This window comes from Lathyrus oleraceus, chromosome 6 (genome assembly GCF_024323335.1).
Source record: "Lathyrus oleraceus cultivar Zhongwan6 chromosome 6, CAAS_Psat_ZW6_1.0, whole genome shotgun sequence".
In the NCBI taxonomy this organism is placed as follows: Eukaryota; Viridiplantae; Streptophyta; class Magnoliopsida; order Fabales; family Fabaceae; genus Lathyrus; species Lathyrus oleraceus.
This window is the reverse complement of record NC_066584.1, coordinates 264,409,611-264,422,472: the sequence shown is the minus strand read 5'-3', so window position 1 is coordinate 264,422,472 and position 12,862 is coordinate 264,409,611.

Below are 12,862 nucleotides of genomic sequence, written 5' to 3'. Positions count from 1 at the left end.
GATATTTTCAGGAGATTTCATCCTGATATTCTTTTGTTCTTGGATAGTAGGCAAACGGTCTATACGAAGATCTATTCCCTAGTCCAGGATATCTTCAGGAGATTTCATCCTGACACTCTTTTGTTCTTGGATATTAGGCAAACGGTCTATACGAAGATCTATTCCCTAATCCAGGATATTTCCAGAAGAGATAATCATCACGAAGATTTATTTCTACTGGTCTATTCAACAATTCAAAACAGTTCAGAGACGATCTATACGAAGGTCTAGTGCTGATACTTAATTCAAAAAGAAATCGCCACGAAGATTTGGTTCTGACACTTAAATTAAAAGTATGTTCTTAGATACGATTCAGAGACGGCCTATACAAAGACCTAGTACTGATATCCAGTATCAACATCAAGATATTATCACCTCCTGATATTATGGATGGCATCTATAAGCCCATCTCCAGTTCTTCCAAGTGGCATCTTCAAGCCCACTTAAGCATATACAACCAGTCATCAGTGTTACTTTACGCACCGGCGAGTGCAAATTTTTGCGCTTTTGTGTTCAATCCCCTTCAACCTTCCAAGTCACGAATGGCACACAGGCCAATCTAACTCCTCAGGTTTCAGAAAATTGAACAAGGGCAGCTGTTGCACCCCAAAATTTGCCCTCTATTTTTAACTCTAACCAATTTTTTGTTTCACATTCATTTGCATCATCTTCATAGCATAACATTTTTTTCTGTCTTAATATTAGCCGGAATAATTTCTCGGAATTTACAAATAGACTGGTCAAATTAACTTTTTAACTGTGCCTAAAATTAGTCAACGAAAAAATGTCAAGTTTAAGTTTACAAATGTCGGTAACATTAATCTGCGGTTCACGTGGTTTAATTTGACATGCTAAAAATATTTTTACGACTATTTTTGGTCATATGTTGATCAGTCTGAGCAGTTTAAACGGTCATAATTTTTATTTCAAAATCCGACCAAACGCTGTATTTTTCCGAGTCATTTATTTCGCGCTGATTATTTTGACGTGTTCATTTTATTTTTTCGAGCATTTTGGTGCCCGACTTTTATTTTTTTTTAGTCTATTTATTTTTATATTGGGTCTAGAATAAATAAATAGGTTAATTAGTTTTTATTTTAATTTTAACTATTTTAATTATTTGACTTTATTCAGTTTTTAATTTAATATTGGGTTTCAAAATAAACTTAGGCCCATTATCATTAACCTAATTTGTTCCTATATATATTTACTAGCATGACTCATAGAGGGAGGCAAAAAAGACAGAACAAAAAAGAGAAACTGAGAGTGGCTGATCTATACTATCGTACACACAGTTTGGTAATAGTTTATATATGATATATACTTTATCTATTTTGTTGATATATTTGTTACTGTGTTTCAAATACATGTTCATTTGTGTGACTGTGTTATGTATTCCAGATACATGCGGTTTGGTTAAATATATCAGGATATCGCCGTTTTGCTTTTTTATGCACATAAGTATAACATGTATAATAATTTGGTTCATTGTATTATGTATTTGATGTGTTTGTTTTTATATAAGTTTTACATGTCTCATAATATATAATATAATATAATAATAATTTTGTTGTTAATAAAAATGCATATGGATCATATAATATATAATTCATAATATGTAACTAGTGTGTTAAATATATATATATTTCTATTTTATGTTATAATTTGATTATGTTTTCGGATCGGATCGTGTCAATACGCCGTTTTCACATATACGTGTATGAGGCGTGACATTTGTGTTATCCGATCCAGTTGCGATGATCGCAATTTTGCGCTAGCAACGCCGTTGTTTTTTTTTAATTCATATTTTTTTTATATACATATATTTAGATCTGCACATTTTTTTTCATAACTAACTACCCTGATTTTTCCTAAACCCTGACAATTTCGCCACAAACTCTAAATTTCAAACCTAAAACTTTAACCGTGTTATTTCCTCTAAACCATAAACCTTTTCTTAAACCTTAACAAACCTTATTATTATTTCCTATTTTCACTCATATTTATGTTATTCATACACTGTAACTGCTTCGCCCTTGTAATATTTTAAGTTTTAACTTGTAATATTTTCAGTTTTACTTTTCGCCATCTTTATTATGTAACTGCACCAAAGCGTTGTAATAATTAGGGTTTTATTTTCTGCCATTTATTTTCTGCCATTTTATTTTTCTGCCATTTATTTTTCTGCCATTTAAATTCCTGTATATTGATCCTATATTAACTGCGTGGTTTAGTAATGTAGGGCGTGAAAACCTACTAAATTAATTATTTAATATTTTTCTATAACCTTTATATTTTTTGTAAATAAATAATAAATACTAACTATTTTAATAACTTTTTTTTTATTACTTACTTATAATAATAAATCCTTATATATTTTGTAAATAAAATCTAATTGACCATTTTTCTAATTGAATAATAATAATAAACCTATTAATCTAATAATTTGATATTTTCTATAATCTTTATTTATTTTGTAAATAACTAATTTAATATTTTTCATATAACTCTTTTATTTTATAATTTGTACATTAATGTATTTTAAATTCTTTTATTATTACTAATTTATTTTAAACTCATATTTTTCTAATAACTTCTAAAAAAATCTAACTTGTTTAACCTAAAATAATTTCTTTTAAAATTCTAACCTTTTTATTATCATTTTATTATTATTGTTATTTTATTATTGCTTTATTACCATTGTTTATTTATTATTTTATTATTATTTACTTTTATCTATTCTATTTTTGCTTCATTATTTTCCTAATTTTAATTTTGTTTTATTTATAATATTAGGAATAAATGTATAGGTTGTAAATTTATTCTTTCTCGCCTGATTATTATGTATCTGTCCCATAGCCATGTAATAGTTTAGGAATTTATTTTTCTTGCTTTTATTTTTGTAAATATTTATTGCGTGGTTAGTAATTTAGGGAGTGCAAAAAACTAACTGTAAATAATTGAACTTAGAAAATTAAATTCAAGACAAATATCTGGAAAATAACACTCACACACGTAAGTCGATCTTTGATCGCCATCAGTACTTCCTAGGGTATTCCTCTTGGTTGCCTTCTTTAAATGGTCAAGTCCCTCGAAAATAGGGGTGTCTTAAGCAAAGTACCTTCAAACAGAAAAATCATCAAGTCCCTATAAACTTAAAAGATCAAGTCCCTACGAGGTTGCCTACGATATAATGATCTTGTCCCTTCGGTAAATATGATGATAGTCCCTACGAGTTGCTAAAGACACCCCTTATGTTGCCTTCATTGACCATACGATGACCCTACGCCCGTCCCTTAAACACATCCAAGGTAATGACTACCTATTCCTTAATAATAGGGACAGTCTTACCATTGAAAGAATATACGAGAACACGAAAGACTTAATCTAGGGTAGGTATCTCATAGTTACTTGCTCACACTTTTCAAAATTACTTTTACACCTCATAATTTCTAAACTAGGCTTTGTATACACCCATACGAGGGTCATTACAAAGTATTTAAAGAAATTTTTCTAATCACACACTACACTCTTGCAAACAAACAAAGTGAGCTAAGTAACTAAGAGCCCATGGATAACCATGGATATAAAGGGTGCTAATACCTTCCCTTTGTATAACCTACCCCCCGAACTCAAAATCTTTTTAAGGTCTTTCCTGTTCTTTTATGTCCTTTCCTTTTGGATAAAATAAAAGTCGGTGGCGACTCTTGCTATCCGCAACATTTAACTAAAGTCAGTTCTCCCACCGTGTTACACCAGTTACCCAATTTTTTTTTAAATAATGAATGTATGCATGTGCAGTAGGGTCATGGATCAGATGAAAATTGTATCGGGGTAGGGTGAATTTTAGGGTATGACACCTAGGTACTCCTAGGGAGCCCTTTTTTGTGTGCATATGTATTTTTGTACAAAATATGTTTGCAATAAATAGAGTGGAAGGATGAGAAAAGAATTAATTAATTATATTTTTGTGTTTGACAAGACCTTCGGACTTGTGCTTATGTACCAACATAAAATGAGGGATTAAAACCTCGTAGTTTGTGGTAACAATTTCAAAATGAGTGGATTGCTTTTAATGAGGCCTAAAATGTTTTGAATGAGTGTTAGTTATTTTTGTCTTTTGAAATTTTAAGTCAAGTATAGTTAGGTTCATTTACAAGTTTGATTAAGAAAAGAGTTTTAAAAATGCAATGGCATAAGGCCAAAGTTTCTAATTTGCAAAATGGTCTAAGTTTAGAAAACAAACACAAGCAAAGAAGATTTTTAAAAGGAGGGAGAGATTTAAAATTAAAGAAATGGGGGGAGAGATGAAGAGACTGATCCTAAGCACAAATTCAAAAGTTAAGAATTGAAAAGATCTGATCAATGGGCTGCAATCCAATAGACAAGAATGTCATATAGAAACCTAAATTTCCCTTGGACTTTAGAATCAAGCAATATTAATACACAAATAGCAAGATGAAGATCAAGGCATCAAATAAAGATAGCCACATCCAAGCTTAGCAACTTCATGATCTTCTTCATAATTTCCCATGCATCAGATGAACTCAAAGATAGAGACTAAGCACAGGTTCAAAGTGACAGCTCTAAAGACCATGTAGCAGATGAACTTAAATGGGATCACAATACTTGCTTTAGATGAAGTTCAAATCACAAGCACTTGGTTCCATGAAATTTGGCATTGGCCAAGTCCTTTTACATAGGGAATGTTGCCTAATTCTAAGTCCAAAGTCTCAGAGCAAACCAACAGTCCACACAAAATGTCTTTTAGGGTTTTTGTTGTTATTATGTACATTAGGGTCAAAAGACCACAAACACAAACAAGTATATACAAACACAATATAATCACAAGATATGGCTCAAATGAGAAAAGTGAAAATGACATTAAAGTAAACAAGTTAAATGGTATGCATAATGGCAAATGAATAAAGACTCAAAATTAAAGTACATAAAAGTAAATGGCTTGAAATTAAATGTTAGTTGTTAGTTGATTAGAAGTTAGTATTGCTTTTGCTTTTGTTTTGTTTAAGTCATTCTTTGGAGACACTCAACCCACTTGTAACAAGCATGGATCCTTGAACCAAGACATCTTCGAAAGGAAGGAAAAAAGGCCAAGTTTCCACACAATACCATGAAATAGGGGAGACTTACAATCTCACTTACTAGAATGCTATGCCTTTTGTGTCAACAATTTAGCGTTATGTTAAGCAATTGTAATTGGACTTATGTAGAAGTCACAACTATTTGAGGTCGGGCAATAGAAATTTTAGTGTTAATGCATGCTAGAGACATGGTATTATGAACCATGCTCCTAAAACATACCACACTTAAAAAGAATATGCAAAAGGGTGGACCTAATCTCATCCATACTCATGTTAATTTTACAATCAACTAGCCTTAGGATGTAGAGATATCATAGGTCTATGACATGAATGAAGAGAGAATGGGATCAGGATGAAGAGGGAGGGGAAATAGAATCAACACAAATTGGTCAAAGGAGGACTTTTATCAAATTAAAATCATTCATTCATTTTGGGAGATGAAATGTACATTTCATCAATCCCCTAAATCCAATGATTTTAACTCAACAAAGTCAAATCAACCTTGACCAAGGCCCAACAACATAAGTCAAACTCAACAAGTCAATATCAAATGCTCAACATAATTTATTTTGCAATTAAACAATTAAAATCAATTAAATAATGCATTAAATTAAATTATGGTTTATCAAATTCCTAAAACCTCATCAAAACACCAAAGAAATGGCCATGAGATTTATCATAGGTCAAACAAGGTCAAAGGACCTTGGAGAAAAAAATTATAATTTTTAGAAACTTAAAAGTATTTTTAAACAATTAAAAATATTCACAAAATCAATTAAATCATGAAAAATATTAATAATAATCCAAAAAATAATTTTAATTCAGAAAATAAAAAAGGAATTCATTTAAATTTTTTTGGTGAAACTCTAATATTTTTTGGATCAATATTAAAATTAATATGAATTAATGAAAATAAACCAAATAAAAGGAAAAATAAAAAAAATAAAAAAAATGTGGACCACTTGATCTCCCTCATTAATTGAGGTGGCAGATCAAGTGGCTGCTAGCACACATTCCACCATGGTCTTGGGTCAGCGTGCAACACAAATGGTAATCAGTTTCAACGCGGGTGATTAAAGCAAATCAAATGGATCATGTGGCTCTGATGACTGACAACTCACCACCGGAGCCAAAGCTCCAATCTTCTTCTCCGGTGAGCTTCACCGGACTGGTTCAGTCACAACCATCACCAAAATTAAAAATAAGGACATGAATTTAAAGTAAAAATGGCACTGAGCTCGAATCTGGCCTCAATCCTAACTCCAAGTATATTGAGAGATACAAGGAGTTGAAATTTGAGGTGCACGATCTGAGTTGCTTCGATTTAACCTTAAAGCAACTCAATCTTGTTGCCTACATTGGTAGGACTTAAGACAACCAAGGATCCAAGAGAATTATGGAGAATTTAGTGAGAATCGAAGAGATGAAAATTTCTGAAAAATACCTTCAATACAGGTCTGAATTCGATTGATCTTGCTCTTGCTTGTGCTTGATCTTGCTCAAGACACTTGGAGGAGTAGAATTGAATGATCAAAAGGTTCAGGATCCTTGGAGATTTGAATCTCAAAAAAGTGAGATTCAAACTTAATTTCCAATGGAAATTATCAAGATTATCCTCTGAAATGAAAGGGTTTAAAGGTTTGGAAGCAAAGCTGGCGCGCAGGGTCCTCAATTCTAATGCATAAGGCCTCTATTTATAGCCAAATGGTTTGATATTTGCACACTTGAAATGGAATCCAAAAATAGCAATGTGTAATGCATGGGTGCATGGGCGTGTACAGGCCCATGAAGTCACTTCTTCTGATCCATAATTGAGTACAAGCAATGCTGAGATCACATTGGAATGTTAGGCAATGGTGTATGGAATGTTCAAGTTAAATCTTGCCAAATGATAATCCAATATTCAAGCCATACGCAGCCCATTTAAATCTTATCCAAAATGGATGAAATTGGACTTTTTGGAAAGGTTAGATCAAGAGGAACAACTTTCTTGTTAGACATGTTTTCATTTGAAGCTTGTATCATAATGAATTTTGAGGTGGAAGTTGGGAAAGTCAGACATGTCAAAAAATTTCTATGTGTCAAGCCACATGTTCACTTATTCCACCTTGGCTAACTTTTTGTGTGAGCTTCAAATGAGAAACGTTCCTTCATCAAAGTTGTATCTCTCTCAAATTACTTCAAAATGGTCACAATTTTGACCTCATTTGGATTTAATATGAATGAGTTATGCATTTTTGAAGTTGAGGAAAATCACTTGTTCAATGGCATTGGTCCAAAATGACCTATAATGTATCCTCATATCACATGTACATAAAAGTTGAATTAGCTCTTCTTCCAAACATCAAAGTTAAAGTAAACATCTTGAATTTGATTGTGCAACTTAGAAATCTTTCATCTCATAAAATTTAAGCAAGTTATGACCTTGGGAAGTTGACCTCCAAATTAGGGTTTAGACAAAATGACCTATAATATTTCACCATAAAAAATGACTTTCCAAGAAAAACTAGCTCTAGACCTCAACATGAAAGTTGTTTGGAATGTCATTTATAGTAACCTTTCGCTTGTAATCATTTTCATATGACAAACATTGTAGGAGATAGGGTCTAGGGAACCCAGTTTTGATCATATGACTTCCTCTAGTCAACCACCATCAACCAACTTGCTAACTTGCAATTCTCTTGACTTTTGGTACCCATGTAAGATCATATATGCATAAGACAATGAAATTTGAATTATCCCTTGAACTATTTGATCGATTGTTGAAGAAGCTTGTTGAAGAAGTTACACAAGATACCCAGATGAACTAGGGTTTCCAAGGTAAACCAATTCCAAACTCTTGATGAATTCTTGATCAAAATAACATGTGAAGCTCATGGGGATCCATATATGATTTCTAGATCCATAGTAAACCACTTATTAATTGAGCTCCTTGCAATGAGGGTCTTAAATCCTAGATGTGAGCTTGATGAATCAAAGGCACATGCCCTTCCTACAAAAGAGTTAGTGCATACAAAGACATATTTTTGGTATTTTGGTTAGTAAAGAGGATAAAATACAAAGTATGATATAATCAAATGGTTCTTGGTGATATCTCCCAATGCAAACCCAATGAATGATGGGTAAGGAGGATGCCAAGATGTGATCCCAATGCCAATGCATATGATGAGACAACATAAGGGATCTTAGGGTCAAAATTGGGGTCTTACAGATAATCTTGAAGGTTTTCTTTGAAAATCGAGTTTCAAATCTCCATCTATTTTGAGATTGAAACTCCAAGAGTCCATACCTTTTCTTAATCCTAATCACTTCCAACAAGCATCTGAAGCAAGGCCAAGCACAATTGGAATAAAGATTGTGCCAATCTGAAGCTCCATCGAAGGTGAATTTTCTTCTCTCCGATTCTCCCTCAATTCTTCACCATTCTTTGAGATATTTGGTTGTCTGAAGTCCTATCAAGGTAGGCAAGAAGATTGAGTTGCTTTGAGGTCAAATCGAAGCAACCCAGTTCATGATCCTCAAAATTCAAATCCGTGTATCTTTTTATATACTTGGAATTGGAGAAATTTGAGGCCAGATTTGTGCTCCTGAGCATTTTTCCTTCAAATTAGTGTATTCACTTTTCATTATTCATAAGGTTTTGGTTGGACCAGTCCGGTGGTCCTCACCGGAGAAGATGACCGAAGCTAGGGCTCCGGTGGTGCGTTGGATCAATCCAGATCATCTGATCTAGTTCTCATGTTCTAATCTCACACGTCCAATTTGATTACCAAGCGTGTGGCGCAGTTGACTAAGGTGTTTGAGGAACACTCACACTTGGCCATCAGATCTGCCACCTCAATTAATGAGGGAGATCTGATGGCCCTTGTTTTTTTTTATTTTTTGATTTTTGTGTTTAATCCATTTATTTTGATTAATTCATATTAATTTCATTTTTAATTCAAAAAATATGGGACTTGAACCAAAAATCTTTAAATATTTCCCTCTTTCATTTTCTGAATTAAAATTATTTTTGGATTGATTTTGATATTTTTCATGAATTAATTGTTTTTGTGCATATTTTTAATTGTTTAAAAATACTTCTGACTTTTCAAAAGTTATGAGATTTTTTGTCTAAGGTCCTTTGACCTTGTTTGACCTAGGATAAATCTCTTGGCCATTTATTTGCTGTTTTGAAGAGGTTTTAGGTTTTGACCAAACCAAATTTAATTTAAATGCATTTTTAATTTGATTTTTAATTGATTAATTGTGTAGAAATTATGTTAAGCCAATTTTATTGACTTGTGAAGTTTGACTATGTGTTTGGGCCTTGGTCAAGGTTGATTTGACTTTTGTTGGATTAAAATCATTGGATTTAGGGAATTGATGAAATGTACATTTAATCTCACAAAATGAATGAATGATTTTAATTTGATAAAATTCCTCCCATGACCAATTTGTGTTTCTCTCATCTCCTCTCCCTTTTCATATTCAATCCCATTCTTTCCCATCTTTTCCATTGACCAATGAATTCTCAATATCCTAAGGCTAATTGGCTCACCAATAACCTTGTGTTAGATGAACTAATACAAGTATGGAGGAGATAGGTCCATCCTTTGATCTTTTTTTTTCTTTTTGTGTGTGGTATGTTTTAGGAGTATGATTCATTATACCATATCTCTAACATGCATTAACACCAAAATTTCTATTGCCCGACCTCAGATAGTTGTGACTTCTACATAAGTCCAATTACGATTGCTTAACATAAAGCTAAACTTGACCCAAAGGCATAGCATTCTAGTAAGTGAGATTGTAAGTCTCCCCCCTTTCATGGTATTGTGTGGAAACTTGGCCTTTTTTCTTCCTTTGGAAGATTTCTTGGTTCAAGGATCCATGCTTGTGAATAGAGGGTTGAATGTTCTCCAAAGAATGACTTAATCAATTGAAAAGCAAAACATCACTAACATCTAATCAACTAACATTTGACTAACCTTTATTAATCTTGCTTTTATTTCCAAGTCATTCAATTTATGCAATTTAAATTCAAGTCATTTACCATTTCATTTGTCATTTACATATCATTTAACTTGTTTATGTTTATGTCATTTTCACTTTGCTCATTTGAGTCATATATTGTGATTGTATATATATGTTTGTGTATTTTGTTTGTGTTTGTGGTCTTAGGACCTTAAAATATTTAATAAACAACAAAACCCCTAAAAAATGTTTGTGTGGACTGTTGGATTTGATTTTAGCTTTTGGACTTAGAATTAGGCAACATTCCCTATGCAAAAGGGCTTGGCCAATGCCAACTTTTCTGAGACCAAGTTGTTGTGATTTGAGCTTTCATCTGATGCAAGTATTGGGATCCACATTGTAAGAACCCAATTTTGACCCTAAGATCCTTCATGCAATTCCATCATAAGCATTAGCATTGGGATCATGTCTTGGCATCCTCCTTACCCCTTTTTCATTGGGTTTGTTTTGGGAGAGATCACCAAGAACTTTGTGATTATATCATACTTGTATTTTATCATTTCACTAACCAAAATACCAAAAATATGTCTTTGTATTTGTCTAACTCTTTTGTAGGAAGAGCATGATCTCATTGATTCATCAAGATCACATCTAGGGTTTGAGACCCTCATGAACAAAGAGCACAACCAAGAATTGATTCAAGAATGGTTATAAGCATCATATATGAGTCCCATTGTTCTCTACATGTTATATTGATCAAGTTTTCTTCAAGAGTTTGAGGGTGATTTGCCTTGGAAACCCTAGTTTGACTGGGTATCTTGAGTAACTTCTCCAATAATCTATCTCACCAATTGATCAAATTTCTCAAGGTACACTTCAAAATCATCATATCATGCATATATGATCTACCATGAGCCAATAAAGTCAAGAGAATTGAAGATTAGCAAGTTGGTTGATGGTGGTTGGCCAGATGAATTCATCCTATCAAAACTGGGTCTCCCTAGACCCTATCTCCTACAATTTTCACCATATGAAAATGATTCCAAGAGAAAACTTACTCCAACTTACATTCTAAACAACTTTTATGTTGATACCTAGAGCTAGTTTTGCTTGGAAAGTAATTTCCTATGTTGAAACATTATAGGTCATTTTGTCTAAACCCTAATTTGAAAGTCAACTTCCCAAGGCCATAACTTGCTCAATTTTTATGAGATAAAAGATTTCCAAGTTTCACAATCAAATTAAATGTGTCTACTTCAACTTTTATGTTTGGTGTAGGAGCTAATTCAACTTTTTTGAGCATGTGATATGAGGTTACATTATAGGTCACTTTTGACCTATACCATTGATCAAGTGATTTTTCCAAACTCCAAAAATGCATAACTCTATCATTTCAAATCCAAATGACATGAAATTGGTGACAATTTTGAAGGTCTTTGAGAGAGATACAACTTTGATCAAGATATGTTTCTCATTTGAAGCTCATATAAAAAGTTAAGCAAGGTGGAATATTGAGACATATGGCTTGACACTTAGAAAAAGTTTGATATGTCAAACATTTCCAAACTTCCACCTCAAATTTCTCCAAGTTCCAAGCTCCAAATGAAAAAGTGTTGAACATGAAAGTTGTTCCTCTTGATCTCACCTTTCCAAAGAGATTAAATTCATTCATTTTGGACAAGAAATGCATAGGCTGCACATGGCATAAACAGGGTGACATCACTTGGTTGTAAGAACAAAATTAGTTCTACAATAGATTCCAGGATTTTGATGATAACAAAGGATGAAACCAAAAATGGCACCCTAATGAAATTTCTCTAAGTGTGCAGGACTCTGAACAAGAACAAAGGAATCTGATCGCTTTATCAGATACAAAATCTAATCAGATACAAAGTTCTAGAAGATCAGAAGCATCTGAAGAAGAAGCGCGCTCTAGAAGTTCTGACTCTGAGCAAAACAAAATAGCAGAATACCAGAAGCTCTAAACTTCCTCTGGAATCAACTCTGATGATCTAAAAGACCAGGACTATCAGAAGCTCTGATGTAACTTCAACACAATCTCAGATTGACAAAGTTAACGTAGATTCTGACGAAGGATCTCCTAATCCAGAAAGAGTAACGGAAACAACAACTTCAAATGGAAAGAAAGTATATTTGGAAAGAAGTTATTCAGGGAGACAAATTGGTTATGGCAAGAAACACAGAAGTAATGACATTAAACTCTCATCAAAGACAAATATTCTGCCATCACTACAACGGTTCTTTCACCACTATATAAAGGACGGCATACTTCATTGAGAGACACACCTGAACGCACAGAATATTTTCTATCTTCTCTCTTAGTCTTTCACGAGCTGTTGCTCATACGTGAAAACACTTGCTTGCTCTACTTGCTGTAATATTTGCTTAATCTTAGAAGTACTTTAGATTACAAATTCCTTTTGTTAAATTGATTTTGTTCCTCAAGTGACTCTGCGTAGTCTGTATACTTGGGAGGACTAAGAGATCTTTCTCTTAGACGTTGGTTGTAATAATCTTTCAAGATTAGTGGATTAAGTCCTTTTTGAAGGCAAAATCACCTTGGTCGGGTGGACTGGAGTAGCTTTGTGTTATAAGCGAACCAGTATAAAATCCTGTGTGTTCTTATTCTGCAAAAGCGCTTATTTTCCAAAACAATTCAAACCCCCCTTTCTTGTTTTTCTCACCTTCAATTGGTATCAGAGCTTCGGCTCTGTTATTGATTTTCTAATCAAACATTTAACCGT